This window comes from Carassius auratus, unplaced genomic scaffold, assembly GCF_003368295.1.
Source record: "Carassius auratus strain Wakin unplaced genomic scaffold, ASM336829v1 scaf_tig00217876, whole genome shotgun sequence".
In the NCBI taxonomy this organism is placed as follows: Eukaryota; Metazoa; Chordata; class Actinopteri; order Cypriniformes; family Cyprinidae; genus Carassius; species Carassius auratus.
In genome coordinates this window covers 15,001-27,500 of record NW_020529285.1, presented here as the reverse complement: position 1 = coordinate 27,500, position 12,500 = coordinate 15,001, and the positions used below count along the sequence as shown (strand labels likewise).

Here is a 12,500-nt window from a genome sequence, read left to right as displayed (position 1 = left end):
CATGGATAGGAGACTGCCTGGGAATACCAGGTGCTTTAAACTTTTTGGAAAATTTCACGATTTATATAATAATCTTGCAAAAAAAAAAAAAAAAAAAAAATGAGTCAATGCCCGATCTCTGAATCTTACCAGGTTTAGGTCTGGTTAGTACTTGGATGAGAGACTGCCTAGGAATACCAGGTGCTTTAAGCTTTTTTGAAACTTTTCACTTTGTATATAATAATTTAGCCAAAAAATAGAGTCAATGCCCGATCTCTGAATATTAGCAGGTTTGGGCCTGGTTAGTACATGGATGGGAGACTGCCTGGGAATACCAGGTGCTTTAAACTTTTTGGAAAATTTCACGATTTATATAATAATCTTGCAAAAAAAAAAAAAAAAAAAAAAAGTCAATGCCCGATATCTGAATCTTAGCAGGTTTAGGTCTGGTTAGTACTTGGATGAGAGACTGCCTAGGAATACCAGGTGCTTTAAGCTTTTGGGTTTTCTTTCCTACTTATATAATGTACTGGCGATAAGATGGGATGGTCTTTAAATAGCCCTCTCTTTGCAGCAGTCTTCGCTTACGGCCATACCAACCTGGCTATGCCCGATCTCGTCTGCTCTCGGAAGCTAAGCAGGTTTGGGCCTGGTTAGTACTTGGATGGGAGACCGCCTGGGAATACCAGGTGCTGTAAGCTTTTTGGAAACTTTTCACTTAGTATATAATAATTTTGCCAAAAAATAGAGTCAATGCCTGATCTCTGAATATTAGCAGGTTTGGGCCTGGTTAGTACATGGTTTGGAGACTGCCTGGGAATACAAGGTGCTTTAAACTTTTTGGAAAATTTCACGATTTATATAATAATCTTGCAAAAAAAAAAAAAAAAAAAAGTCAATGCCCGATATCTGAATCTTAGCAGGTTTAGGTCTGGTTAGTACTTGGATGAGAGACTGCCTAGGAATACCAGGTGCTTTAAACGTTTGGGTTTTCTTTCCTACTTATATAATGTACTGGTGATTAGATGGGCTGGTCTTTAAATAGCCCTCTCTTTGCAGCAGTCTTCGCTTACGGCCATACCAACCTGGCTATGCCCGATCTCGTCTGCTCTCGGAAGCTAAGCAGGTTTGGGCCTGGTTAGTACCTGGATGGGAGACCGCCTGGGAATACCAGGTGCTGTAAGCTTTTTGGAAACTTTTCACTTAGTATATAATAATTTTGCCAAAAAATAGAGTCAATGCCCGATCACTGAATATTAGCAGGTTTGGGCCTGGTTAGTACATGGTTTGGAGACTGCCTGGGAATACCAGGTGCTTTAAACTTTTTGGAAAATTTCACGATTTATATAATAATCTTGCAAAAAAAAAAAAAAAAAAAAAGAGTCAATGCCCGATCTCTGAATCTTACCAGGTTTAGGTTCTTGTTAGTACTTGGATGAGAGACTGCCTAGGAATACCAGGTGCTTTAAGCTTTTTTGAAACTTTTCACTTTGTATATAATAATTTAGCCAAAAAATAGAGTCAATGCCCGATCTCTGAATATTAGCAGGTTTGGGCCTGGTTAGTACATGGATGGGAGACTGCCTGGGAATACCAGGTGCTTTAAACTTTTTGGAAATTTTCACGATTTATATAATAATCTTGCAAAAAAAAAAAAAAAAAAAAAAAATGAGTCAATGCCCGATCTCTGAATCTTACCAGGTTTAGGTCTGGTTAGTACTTGGATGAGAGACTGCCTAGGAATACCAGGTGCTTTAAGCTTTTTTGAAACTTTTCACTTTGTATATAATAATTTAGCCAAAAAATAGAGTCAATGCCCGATCTCTGAATATTAGCAGGTTTGGGCCTGGTTAGTACATGGATAGGAGACTGCCTGGGAATACCAGGTGCTTTAAACTTTTTGGAAAATTTCACGATTTATATAATAATCTTGCAAAAAAAAAAAAAAGTCAATGCCCGATATCTGAATCTTAGCAGGTTTAGGTCTGGTTAGTACTTGGATGAGAGACTGCCTAGGAATACCAGGTGCTTTAAGCTTTTGGGTTTTCTTTCCTACTTATATAATGTACTGGCGATTAGATGGGATGGTCTTTAAATAGCCCTCTCTTTGCAGCAGTCTTCGATTACGGCCATACCAACCTGGCTATGCCCGATCTCGTCTGCTCTCGGAAGCTAAGCAGGTTTGGGCCTGGTTAGTACTTGGATGGGAGACCGCCTGGGAATACCAGGTGCTGTAAGCTTTTTGGAAACTTTTCACTTAGTATATAATAATTTTGCCAAAAAATAGAGTCAATGCCCGATCTCTGAATATTAGCAGGTTTGGGCCTGGTTAGTACATGGTTTGGAGACTGCCTGGGAATACCAGGTGCTTTAAACTTTTTGGAAAATTTCACGATTTATATAATAATCTTGCAAAAAAAAAAAAAAAAAAAAAAAAGTCAATGCCCGATATCTGAATCTTAGCAGGTTTAGGTCTGGTTAGTACTTGGATGAGAGACTGCCTAGGAATACCAGGTGCTTTAAGCTTTTGGGTTTTCTTTCCTACTTATATAATGTACTGGTGATTAGATGGGCTGGTCTTTAAATAGCCCTCTCTTTGCAGCAGTCTTCGCTTACGGCCATACCAACCTGGCTATGCCCGATCTCGTCTGCTCTCGGAAGCTAAGCAGGTTTGGGCCTGGTTAGTACTTGGATGGGAGACCGCCTGGGAATACCAGGTGCTGTAAGCTTTTTGGAAACTTTTCACTTAGTATATAATAATTTTGCCAAAAAATAGAGTCAATGCCCGATCTCTGAATATTAGCAGGTTTGGGCCTGGTTAGTACATGGTTTGGAGACTGCCTGGGAATACCAGGTGCTTTAAACTTTTTGGAAAATTTCACGATTTATATAATAATCTTGCAAAAAAAAAAAAAAAAAAAAAAAAAGTCAATGCCCGATATCTGAATCTTAGCAGGTTTAGGTCTGGTTAGTACTTGGATGAGAGACTGCCTAGGAATACCAGGTGCTTTAAGCTTTTGGGTTTTCTTTCCTACTTATATAATGTACTGGCGATTAGATGGGATGGTCTTTAAATAGCCCTCTCTTTGCAGCAGTCTTCGCTTACGGCCATACCAACCTGGCTATGCCCGATCTCGTCTGCTCTCGGAAGCTAAGCAGGTTTGGGCCTGGTTAGTACTTGGATGGGAGACCGCCTGGGAATACCAGGTGCTGTAAGCTTTTTGGAAACTTTTCACTTAGTATATAATAATTTTGCCAAAAAATAGAGTCAATGCCTGATCTCTGAATATTAGCAGGTTTGGGCCTGGTTAGTACATGGTTTGGAGACTGCCTGGGAATACCAGGTGCTTTAAACTTTTTGGAAAATTTCACGATTTATATAATAATCTTGCAAAAAAAAAAAAAAAAGTCAATGCCCGATATCTGAATCTTAGCAGGTTTAGGTCTGGTTAGTACTTGGATGAGAGACTGCCTAGGAATACCAGGTGCTTTAAGCTTTTGGGTTTTCTTTCCTACTTATATAATGTACTGGTGATTAGATGGGCTGGTCTTTAAATAGCCCTCTCTTTGCAGCAGTCTTCGCTTACGGCCATACCAACCTGGCTATGCCCGATCTCGTCTGCTCTCGGAAGCTAAGCAGGTTTGGGCCTGGTTAGTACTTGGATGGGAGACCGCCTGGGAATACCAGGTGCTGTAAGCTTTTTGGAAACTTTTCACTTAGTATATAATAATTTTGCCAAAAAATAGAGTCAATGCCCGATCTCTGAATATTAGCAGGTTTGGGCCTGGTTAGTACATGGTTTGGAGACTGCCTGGGAATACCAGGTGCTTTAAACTTTTTGGAAAATTTCACGATTTATATAATAATCTTGCAAAAAAAAAAGAAAAAAAAAAAGAGTCAATGCCCGATCTCTGAATCTTACCAGGTTTAGGTCTGGTTAGTACTTGGATGAGAGACTGCCTAGGAATACCAGGTGCTTTAAGCTTTTTTGAAACTTTTCACTTTGTATATAATAATTTAGCCAAAAAATAGAGTCAATGCCCGATCTCTGAATATTAGCAGGTTTGGGCCTGGTTAGTACATGGATGGGAGACTGCCTGGGAATACCAGGTGCTTTAAACTTTTTGGAAAATTTCACGATTTATATAATAATCTTGCAAAAAAAAAAACAAAACAAAAAAAGTCAATGCCCGATATCTGAATCTTAGCAGGTTTAGGTCTGGTTAGTACTTGGATGAGAGACTGCCTAGGAATACCAGGTGCTTTAAGCTTTTGGGTTTTCTTTCCTACTTATATAATGTACTGGCGATAAGATGGGATGGTCTTTAAATAGCCCTCTCTTTGCAGCAGTCTTCGCTTACGGCCATACCAACCTGGCTATGCCCGATCTCGTCTGCTCTCGGAAGCTAAGCAGGTTTGGGCCTGGTTAGTACTTGGATGGGAGACCGCCTGGGAATACCAGGTGCTGTAAGCTTTTTGGAAACTTTTCACTTAGTATATAATAATTTTGCCAAAAAATAGAGTCAATGCCTGATCTCTGAATATTAGCAGGTTTGGGCCTGGTTAGTACATGGTTTGGAGACTGCCTGGGAATACAAGGTGCTTTAAACTTTTTGGAAAATTTCACGATTTATATAATAATCTTGCAAAAAAAAAAAAAAAAAAAAAGTCAATGCCCGATATCTGAATCTTAGCAGGTTTAGGTCTGGTTAGTACTTGGATGAGAGACTGCCTAGGAATACCAGGTGCTTTAAACGTTTGGGTTTTCTTTCCTACTTATATAATGTACTGGTGATTAGATGGGCTGGTCTTTAAATAGCCCTCTCTTTGCAGCAGTCTTCGCTTACGGCCATACCAACCTGGCTATGCCCGATCTCGTCTGCTCTCGGAAGCTAAGCAGGTTTGGGCCTGGTTAGTACCTGGATGGGAGACCGCCTGGGAATACCAGGTGCTGTAAGCTTTTTGGAAACTTTTCACTTAGTATATAATAATTTTGCCAAAAAATAGAGTCAATGCCCGATCACTGAATATTAGCAGGTTTGGGCCTGGTTAGTACATGGTTTGGAGACTGCCTGGGAATACCAGGTGCTTTAAACTTTTTGGAAAATTTCACGATTTATATAATAATCTTGCAAAAAAAAAAAAAAAAAAAAAAAGAGTCAATGCCCGATCTCTGAATCTTACCAGGTTTAGGTTCTTGTTAGTACTTGGATGAGAGACTGCCTAGGAATACCAGGTGCTTTAAGCTTTTTTGAAACTTTTCACTTTGTATATAATAATTTAGCCAAAAAATAGAGTCAATGCCCGATCTCTGAATATTAGCAGGTTTGGGCCTGGTTAGTACATGGATGGGAGACTGCCTGGGAATACCAGGTGCTTTAAACTTTTTGGAAATTTTCACGATTTATATAATAATCTTGCAAAAAAAAAAAAAAAAAAAAAAAATGAGTCAATGCCCGATCTCTGAATCTTACCAGGTTTAGGTCTGGTTAGTACTTGGATGAGAGACTGCCTAGGAATACCAGGTGCTTTAAGCTTTTTTGAAACTTTTCACTTTGTATATAATAATTTAGCCAAAAAATAGAGTCAATGCCCGATCTCTGAATATTAGCAGGTTTGGGCCTGGTTAGTACATGGATAGGAGACTGCCTGGGAATACCAGGTGCTTTAAACTTTTTGGAAAATTTCACGATTTATATAATAATCTTGCAAAAAAAAAAAAAAAAGTCAATGCCCGATATCTGAATCTTAGCAGGTTTAGGTCTGGTTAGTACTTGGATGAGAGACTGCCTAGGAATACCAGGTGCTTTAAGCTTTTGGGTTTTCTTTGCTACTTATATAATATACCGGTGATTAGATGGGCTGGTCTTTAAATAGCCCTCTCTTTGCAGCAGTCTTCGCTTACGGCCATACCAACCTGGCTATGCCCGATCTCATCTGCTCTCGGAAGCTAAGCAGGTTTGGGCCTGGTTAGTACTTGGATGGGAGACCGCCTGGGAATACCAGGTGCTGTAAGCTTTTTGGAAACTTTTCACTTAGTATATAATAATTTTGCCAAAAAATAGAGTCAATGCCCGATCTCGGAATATTAGCAGGTTTGGGCCTGGTTAGTACATGGTTTGGAGACTGCCTGGGAATACCAGGTGCTTTAAACTTTTTGGAAAATTTCACGATTTATATAATAATCTTGCAAAAAAAAAAAAAAAAAAAAAAAGTCAATGCCCGATATCTGAATCTTAGCAGGTTTAGGTCTGGTTAGTACTTGGATGAGAGACTGCCTAGGAATACCAGGTGCTTTAAGCTTTTGGGTTTTCTTTCCTACTTATATAATGTACTGGCGATTAGATGGGATGGTCTTTAAATAGCCCTCTCTTTGCAGCAGTCTTCGCTTACGGCCATACCAACCTGGCTATGCCCGATCTCGTCTGCTCTCGGAAGCTAAGCAGGTTTGGGCCTGGTTAGTACTTGGATGGGAGACCGCCTGGGAATACCAGGTGCTGTAAGATTTTTGGAAACTTTTCACTTAGTATATAATAATTTTGCCAAAAAAATAGAGTCAATGCCTGATCTCTGAATATTAGCAGGTTTGGGCCTGGTTAGTACATGGTTTGGAGACTGCCTGGGAATACCAGGTGCTTTAAACTTTTTGGAAAATTTCACGATTTATATAATAATCTTGCAAAAAAAAAAAAAAGTCAATGCCCGATATCTGAATCTTAGCAGGTTTAGGTCTGGTTAGTACTTGGATGAGAGACTGCCTAGGAATACCAGGTGCTTTAAGCTTTTGGGTTTTCTTTCCTACTTATATAATGTACTGGTGATTAGATGGGTTGGTCTTTAAATAGCCCTCTCTTTGCAGCAGTCTTCGCTTACGGCCATACCAACCTGGCTATGCCCGATCTAGTCTGCTCTCGGAAGCTAAGCAGGTTTGGGACTGGTTAGTACTTGGATGGGAGACCGCCTGGGAATACCAGGTGCTGTAAGCTTTTTGGAAACTTTTCACTTAGTATATAATAATTTAGCCAAAAAATAGAGTCAATGCCCGATCTCTGAATATTAGCAGGTTTGGGCCTGGTTAGTACATGGTTTGGAGACTGCCTGGGAATACCAGGTGCTTTAAACTTTTTGGAAAATTTCACGATTTATATAATAATCTTGCAAAAAAAAAAGAAAAAAAAAAAGAGTCAATGCCCGATCTCTGAATCTTACCAGGTTTAGGTCTGGTTAGTACTTGGATGAGAGACTGCCTAGGAATACCAGGTGCTTTAAGCTTTTTTGAAACTTTTCACTTTGTATATAATAATTTAGCCAAAAAATAGAGTCAATGCCCGATCTCTGAATATTAGCAGGTTTGGGCCTGGTTAGTACATGGATGGGAGACTGCCTGGGAATACCAGGTGCTTTAAACTTTTTGGAAAATTTCACGATTTATATAATAATCTTGCAAAAAAAAAAAAAAAAAGAGTCAATGCCCGATCTCTGAATCTTAGCAGGTTTAGGTCTGGTTAGTACTTGGATGAGAGACTGCCTAGGAATACCAGGTGCTTTAAGCTTTTGGGTTTTCTTTCCTACTTATATAATGTACTGGCGATAAGATGGGATGGTCTTTAAATAGCCCTCTCTTTGCAGCAGTCTTCGCTTACGGCCATACCAACCTGGCTATGCCCGATCTCGTCTGCTCTCGGAAGCTAAGCAGGTTTGGGCCTGGTTAGTACTTGGATGGGAGACCGCCTGGGAATACCAGGTGCTGTAAGCTTTTTGGAAACTTTTCACTTAGTATATAATAATTTTGCCAAAAAATAGAGTCAATGCCCGATCACTGAATATTAGCAGGTTTGGGCCTGGTTAGTACATGGTTTGGAGACTGCCTGGGAATACCAGGTGCTTTAAACTTTTTGGAAAATTTCACGATTTATATAATAATCTTGCAAAAAAAAAAAAAAAAAAAAGAGTCAATGCCCGATCTCTGAATCTTACCAGGTTTAGGTTCTTGTTAGTACTTGGATGAGAGACTGCCTAGGAATACCAGGTGCTTTAAGCTTTTTGAAACTTTTCACTTTGTATATAATAATTTAGCCAAAAAATAGAGTCAATGCCCGATCTCTGAATATTAGCAGGTTTGGGCCTGGTTAGTACATGGATGGGAGACTGCCTGGGAATACCAGGTGCTTTAAACTTTTTGGAAATTTTCACGATTTATATAATAATCTTGCAAAAAAAAAAAAAAAAAAAAAAAATGAGTCAATGCCCGATCTCTGAATCTTACCAGGTTTAGGTCTGGTTAGTACTTGGATGAGAGACTGCCTAGGAATACCAGGTGCTTTAAGCTTTTTTGAAACTTTTCACTTTGTATATAATAATTTAGCCAAAAAATAGAGTCAATGCCCGATCTCTGAATATTAGCAGGTTTGGGCCTGGTTAGTACATGGATAGGAGACTGCCTGGGAATACCAGGTGCTTTAAACTTTTGGAAAATTTCACGATTTATATAATAATCTTGCAAAAAAAAAAAAAAAAAGTCAATGCCCGATATCTGAATCTTAGCAGGTTTAGGTCTGGTTAGTACTTGGATGAGAGACTGCCTAGGAATACCAGGTGCTTTAAGCTTTTGGGTTTTCTTTGCTACTTATATAATATACCGGTGATTAGATGGGCTGGTCTTTAAATAGCCCTCTCTTTGCAGCAGTCTTCGCTTACGGCCATACCAACCTGGCTATGCCCGATCTCATCTGCTCTCGGAAGCTAAGCAGGTTTGGGCCTGGTTAGTACTTGGATGGGAGACCGCCTGGGAATACCAGGTGCTGTAAGCTTTTTGGAAACTTTTCACTTAGTATATAATAATTTTGCCAAAAAATAGAGTCAATGCCCGATCTCGGAATATTAGCAGGTTTGGGCCTGGTTAGTACATGGTTTGGAGACTGCCTGGGAATACCAGGTGCTTTAAACTTTTTGGAAAATTTCACGATTTATATAATAATCTTGCAAAAAAAAAAAAAAAAAAAAAAAAAGTCAATGCCCGATATCTGAATCTTAGCAGGTTTAGGTCTGGTTAGTACTTGGATGAGAGACTGCCTAGGAATACCAGGTGCTTTAAGCTTTTGGGTTTTCTTTCCTACTTATATAATGTACTGGCGATTAGATGGGATGGTCTTTAAATAGCCCTCTCTTTGCAGCAGTCTTCGCTTACGGCCATACCAACCTGGCTATGCCCGATCTCGTCTGCTCTCGGAAGCTAAGCAGGTTTGGGCCTGGTTAGTACTTGGATGGGAGACCGCCTGGGAATACCAGGTGCTGTAAGATTTTTGGAAACTTTTCACTTAGTATATAATAATTTTGCCAAAAAATAGAGTCAATGCCTGATCTCTGAATATTAGCAGGTTTGGGCCTGGTTAGTACATGGTTTGGAGACTGCCTGGGAATACCAGGTGCTTTAAACTTTTTGGAAAATTTCACGATTTATATAATAATCTTGCAAAAAAAAAAAAAAAAGTCAATGCCCGATATCTGAATCTTAGCAGGTTTAGGTCTGGTTAGTACTTGGATGAGAGACTGCCTAGGAATACCAGGTGCTTTAAGCTTTTGGGTTTTCTTTCCTACTTATATAATGTACTGGTGATTAGATGGGTTGGTCTTTAAATAGTCCTCTCTTTGCAGCAGTCTTCGCTTACGGCCATACCAACCTGGCTATGCCCGATCTAGTCTGCTCTCGGAAGCTAAGCAGGTTTGGGACTGGTTAGTACTTGGATGGGAGACCGCCTGGGAATACCAGGTGCTGTAAGCTTTTTGGAAACTTTTCACTTAGTATATAATAATTTTGCCAAAAAATAGAGTCAATGCCCGATCTCTGAATATTAGCAGGTTTGGGCCTGGTTAGTACATGGTTTGGAGACTGCCTGGGAATACCAGGTGCTTTAAACTTTTTGGAAAATTTCACGATTTATATAATAATCTTGCAAAAAAAAAAGAAAAAAAAAAAGAGTCAATGCCCGATCTCTGAATCTTACCAGGTTTAGGTCTGGTTAGTACTTGGATGAGAGACTGCCTAGGAATACCAGGTGCTTTAAGCTTTTTTGAAACTTTTCACTTTGTATATAATAATTTAGCCAAAAAATAGAGTCAATGCCCGATCTCTGAATATTAGCAGGTTTGGGCCTGGTTAGTACATGGATGGGAGACTGCCTGGGAATACCAGGTGCTTTAAACTTTTTGGAAAATTTCACGATTTATATAATAATCTTGCAAAAAAAAAAAAAAAAGAGTCAATGCCCGATCTCTGAATCTTAGCAGGTTTAGGTCTGGTTAGTACTTGGATGAGAGACTGCCTAGGAATACCAGGTGCTTTAAGCTTTTGGGTTTTCTTTCCTACTTATATAATGTACTGGCGATAAGATGGGATGGTCTTTAAATAGCCCTCTCTTTGCAGCAGTCTTCGCTTACGGCCATACCAACCTGGCTATGCCCGATCTCGTCTGCTCTCGGAAGCTAAGCAGGTTTGGGCCTGGTTAGTACTTGGATGGGAGACCGCCTGGGAATACCAGGTGCTGTAAGCTTTTTGGAAACTTTTCACTTAGTATATAATAATTTTGCCAAAAAATAGAGTCAATGCCTGATCTCTGAATATTAGCAGGTTTGGGCCTGGTTAGTACATGGTTTGGAGACTGCCTGGGAATACAAGGTGCTTTAAACTTTTTGGAAAATTTCACGATTTATATAATAATCTTGCAAAAAAAAAAAAAAAAAAAAGTCAATGCCCGATATCTGAATCTTAGCAGGTTTAGGTCTGGTTAGTACTTGGATGAGAGACTGCCTAGGAATACCAGGTGCTTTAAACGTTTGGGTTTTCTTTCCTACTTATATAATGTACTGGTGATTAGATGGGCTGGTCTTTAAATAGCCCTCTCTTTGCAGCAGTCTTCGCTTACGGCCATACCAACCTGGCTATGCCCGATCTCGTCTGCTCTCGGAAGCTAAGCAGGTTTGGGCCTGGTTAGTACCTGGATGGGAGACCGCCTGGGAATACCAGGTGCTGTAAGCTTTTTGGAAACTTTTCACTTAGTATATAATAATTTTGCCAAAAAATAGAGTCAATGCCCGATCACTGAATATTAGCAGGTTTGGGCCTGGTTAGTACATGGTTTGGAGACTGCCTGGGAATACCAGGTGCTTTAAACTTTTTGGAAAATTTCACGATTTATATAATAATCTTGCAAAAAAAAAAAAAAAAAAAAGAGTCAATGCCCGATCTCTGAATCTTACCAGGTTTAGGTTCTTGTTAGTACTTGGATGAGAGACTGCCTAGGAATACCAGGTGCTTTAAGCTTTTTTGAAACTTTTCACTTTGTATATAATAATTTAGCCAAAAAATAGAGTCAATGCCCGATCTCTGAATATTAGCAGGTTTGGGCCTGGTTAGTACATGGATGGGAGACTGCCTGGGAATACCAGGTGCTTTAAACTTTTTGGAAATTTTCACGATTTATATAATAATCTTGCAAAAAAAAAAAAAAAAAAAAAAATGAGTCAATGCCCGATCTCTGAATCTTACCAGGTTTAGGTCTGGTTAGTACTTGGATGAGAGACTGCCTAGGAATACCAGGTGCTTTAAGCTTTTTTGAAACTTTTCACTTTGTATATAATAATTTAGCCAAAAAATAGAGTCAATGCCCGATCTCTGAATATTAGCAGGTTTGGGCCTGGTTAGTACATGGATAGGAGACTGCCTGGGAATACCAGGTGCTTTAAACTTTTTGGAAAATTTCACGATTTATATAATAATCTTGCAAAAAAAAAAAAAAAGTCAATGCCCGATATCTGAATCTTAGCAGGTTTAGGTCTGGTTAGTACTTGGATGAGAGACTGCCTAGGAATACCAGGTGCTTTAAGCTTTTGGGTTTTCTTTCCTACTTATATAATGTACTGGCGATTAGATGGGATGGTCTTTAAATAGCCCTCTCTTTGCAGCAGTCTTCGATTACGGCCATACCAACCTGGCTATGCCCGATCTCGTCTGCTCTCGGAAGCTAAGCAGGTTTGGGCCTGGTTAGTACTTGGATGGGAGACCGCCTGGGAATACCAGGTGCTGTAAGCTTTTTGGAAACTTTTCACTTAGTATATAATAATTTTGCCAAAAAATAGAGTCAATGCCCGATCTCTGAATATTAGCAGGTTTGGGCCTGGTTAGTACATGGTTTGGAGACTGCCTGGGAATACCAGGTGCTTTAAACTTTTTGGAAAATTTCACGATTTATATAATAATCTTGCAAAAAAAAAAAAAAAAAAAAAAAAGTCAATGCCCGATATCTGAATCTTAGCAGGTTTAGGTCTGGTTAGTACTTGGATGAGAGACTGCCTAGGAATACCAGGTGCTTTAAGCTTTTGGGTTTTCTTTCCTACTTATATAATGTACTGGTGATTAGATGGGCTGGTCTTTAAATAGCCCTCTCTTTGCAGCAGTCTTCGCTTACGGCCATACCAACCTGGCTATGCCCGATCTTGTCTGCTCTCGGAGGCTAAGCAGGTT

General features: G+C 39.6%; 19 non-coding genes across 19 annotated transcripts in view; all 19 read left to right on the top strand.

The window, feature by feature from the left end:
* The first annotated feature begins 561 nt into the window (after positions 1–561).
* LOC113103949 (5S ribosomal RNA) lies at positions 562–680 on the top strand. Its single transcript, XR_003291754.1, has one exon. It is a non-coding gene; the product is annotated as a 5S ribosomal RNA (ribosomal RNA).
* A 366-nt stretch (positions 681–1,046) lies between these two features.
* On the top strand, positions 1,047–1,165 carry LOC113103968 (5S ribosomal RNA). The gene has a single exon (XR_003291773.1). It is a non-coding gene; the product is annotated as a 5S ribosomal RNA (ribosomal RNA).
* Positions 1,166–2,100: 935 nt separating this feature from the next.
* On the top strand, positions 2,101–2,219 carry LOC113103976 (5S ribosomal RNA). The gene has a single exon (XR_003291780.1). It is a non-coding gene; the product is annotated as a 5S ribosomal RNA (ribosomal RNA).
* A 370-nt stretch (positions 2,220–2,589) lies between these two features.
* On the top strand, positions 2,590–2,708 carry LOC113103948 (5S ribosomal RNA). The gene has a single exon (XR_003291753.1). It is a non-coding gene; the product is annotated as a 5S ribosomal RNA (ribosomal RNA).
* Positions 2,709–3,079: 371 nt separating this feature from the next.
* LOC113103947 (5S ribosomal RNA) lies at positions 3,080–3,198 on the top strand. The gene has a single exon (XR_003291752.1). It is a non-coding gene; the product is annotated as a 5S ribosomal RNA (ribosomal RNA).
* Positions 3,199–3,560: 362 nt separating this feature from the next.
* LOC113103945 (5S ribosomal RNA) lies at positions 3,561–3,679 on the top strand. The gene has a single exon (XR_003291751.1). It is a non-coding gene; the product is annotated as a 5S ribosomal RNA (ribosomal RNA).
* A 656-nt stretch (positions 3,680–4,335) lies between these two features.
* LOC113103944 (5S ribosomal RNA) lies at positions 4,336–4,454 on the top strand. The gene has a single exon (XR_003291750.1). It is a non-coding gene; the product is annotated as a 5S ribosomal RNA (ribosomal RNA).
* A 367-nt stretch (positions 4,455–4,821) lies between these two features.
* On the top strand, positions 4,822–4,940 carry LOC113103967 (5S ribosomal RNA). The gene has a single exon (XR_003291772.1). It is a non-coding gene; the product is annotated as a 5S ribosomal RNA (ribosomal RNA).
* Positions 4,941–5,879: 939 nt separating this feature from the next.
* On the top strand, positions 5,880–5,998 carry LOC113103942 (5S ribosomal RNA). The gene has a single exon (XR_003291748.1). It is a non-coding gene; the product is annotated as a 5S ribosomal RNA (ribosomal RNA).
* A 369-nt stretch (positions 5,999–6,367) lies between these two features.
* LOC113103980 (5S ribosomal RNA) lies at positions 6,368–6,486 on the top strand. The gene has a single exon (XR_003291784.1). It is a non-coding gene; the product is annotated as a 5S ribosomal RNA (ribosomal RNA).
* Positions 6,487–6,847: 361 nt separating this feature from the next.
* On the top strand, positions 6,848–6,966 carry LOC113103928 (5S ribosomal RNA). The gene has a single exon (XR_003291736.1). It is a non-coding gene; the product is annotated as a 5S ribosomal RNA (ribosomal RNA).
* A 651-nt stretch (positions 6,967–7,617) lies between these two features.
* Positions 7,618–7,736, top strand: LOC113103943 (5S ribosomal RNA). Its single transcript, XR_003291749.1, has one exon. It is a non-coding gene; the product is annotated as a 5S ribosomal RNA (ribosomal RNA).
* A 935-nt stretch (positions 7,737–8,671) lies between these two features.
* Positions 8,672–8,790, top strand: LOC113103923 (5S ribosomal RNA). The gene has a single exon (XR_003291731.1). It is a non-coding gene; the product is annotated as a 5S ribosomal RNA (ribosomal RNA).
* A 371-nt stretch (positions 8,791–9,161) lies between these two features.
* On the top strand, positions 9,162–9,280 carry LOC113103979 (5S ribosomal RNA). Its single transcript, XR_003291783.1, has one exon. It is a non-coding gene; the product is annotated as a 5S ribosomal RNA (ribosomal RNA).
* A 362-nt stretch (positions 9,281–9,642) lies between these two features.
* On the top strand, positions 9,643–9,761 carry LOC113103927 (5S ribosomal RNA). The gene has a single exon (XR_003291735.1). It is a non-coding gene; the product is annotated as a 5S ribosomal RNA (ribosomal RNA).
* Positions 9,762–10,411: 650 nt separating this feature from the next.
* Positions 10,412–10,530, top strand: LOC113103941 (5S ribosomal RNA). Its single transcript, XR_003291747.1, has one exon. It is a non-coding gene; the product is annotated as a 5S ribosomal RNA (ribosomal RNA).
* Positions 10,531–10,896: 366 nt separating this feature from the next.
* Positions 10,897–11,015, top strand: LOC113103966 (5S ribosomal RNA). Its single transcript, XR_003291771.1, has one exon. It is a non-coding gene; the product is annotated as a 5S ribosomal RNA (ribosomal RNA).
* Positions 11,016–11,949: 934 nt separating this feature from the next.
* On the top strand, positions 11,950–12,068 carry LOC113103975 (5S ribosomal RNA). Its single transcript, XR_003291779.1, has one exon. It is a non-coding gene; the product is annotated as a 5S ribosomal RNA (ribosomal RNA).
* Positions 12,069–12,438: 370 nt separating this feature from the next.
* The window catches only part of LOC113103925 (5S ribosomal RNA), a 119-nt gene continuing 57 nt past the window's right edge, over positions 12,439–12,500 (top strand). The window contains exon 1 of the ribosomal RNA XR_003291733.1: positions 12,439–12,500. This exon is cut by the window's right edge and continues 57 nt beyond it. This is a non-coding gene — a ribosomal RNA (5S ribosomal RNA).